We start from the raw sequence: 1,250 nt of genomic DNA on the forward strand, positions 1-1,250 counted from the left end.
TGTACCAGGGTGAATCCATCCGTCGATGAGGCGGGGGCGAGGTCGACCTCCATGTCCGAGTCAGAGTCGGAGCACGAGGAGGCGGGTGCAGGCGACCTACGAGCAAGTGTAGGTGTTTTAGAGGGCGCGACGGAGGCCGCGGATGATCGCTCAGCTGAAACGATGGTCACGGCGGACGACGCAGCAGCTTTTCTCGCCAGTATAGGCGACACGGGAGCGGCAGGCACGACAGAGGCTGCGGTGCTCAATGCAGAAGCTCTGCACGCAGGTACAGGCGACGCAGGAGCAGCGAGCGCGGCGGAGTCCTCGAGTGGGCTCGCAGTGTGATTGGCCTTGAAGGCCAAAAACTCCGAGGCGAGCTGTGGGTGGCGAAGTCGGAGGAATTCCGCGAATACAGCGTCCATGATCGCTGAGTACCCAGGTGGGGCGGCCCCGGGTCTTGAAAACACTCGCCTTGCGGCGAGGCCCCAACTTCTCGGACCTGAGCGGTTCTATTGAACACAGGTGGCAATGCGGCGCGATTACTACAGGACAAAGAAAAAGCACAACAAAGCAGAAATTACGAAAAGAAACAAAACAAATAAATACTTGCAGGAAACCACTTTGTCGGCAGATGTACCACGAACACAGAAACAACAAAAGGAAACAAAACAAATAAAAACTTCCAGAAAGAGCACTTAGTCGGCAGATGTACCACAAACACAGGCCGCGCGAACAATGGCCGGGCTAACAAAAGCCGGGCGAACAAAGACCGGGCGATCGAGTGGACGATGAGCACGTCCGCACGTGACGGGTGCCTCTATCGGAATGCCATATGTCCTACTAGAACTATCGATGTACGGGGACAGAAATGACCTTGAATGAGCCGTATGCTGTTCATCTACCATTGATTAAAGTCCAATGTGGAAATATTCTGTAGATATAAGACGGAAAATAATAATAATAATAGCACAAATATACATTACAAGTATTACACAGAATTTGGTAATAAAAGTAGGTATTTGAGGGGTAATGTACCAAAACATAGTTTATACGAAGCTGTCTGTAATAGTTAAAATAAAATTAGTATCGTTCATTTCATTGTTAAAAGTAAGGTTGAATGAAAATTCAGGAAAATAACTAAAACGCCTCAAGTGGTATAAAATACAACTAAGTTATACAATCAAGTCATAATCAGTTTTGAGATAAGGTAAGATCAGAATATTACACATGCTTATATAAAGTAATCTGTAAAATACGCTGCTTTCAGT

The sequence above is a fragment of the Bombyx mori genome, chromosome 1 (genome assembly GCF_030269925.1).
Source record: "Bombyx mori chromosome 1, ASM3026992v2".
Classification (NCBI taxonomy): Eukaryota; Metazoa; Arthropoda; class Insecta; order Lepidoptera; family Bombycidae; genus Bombyx; species Bombyx mori.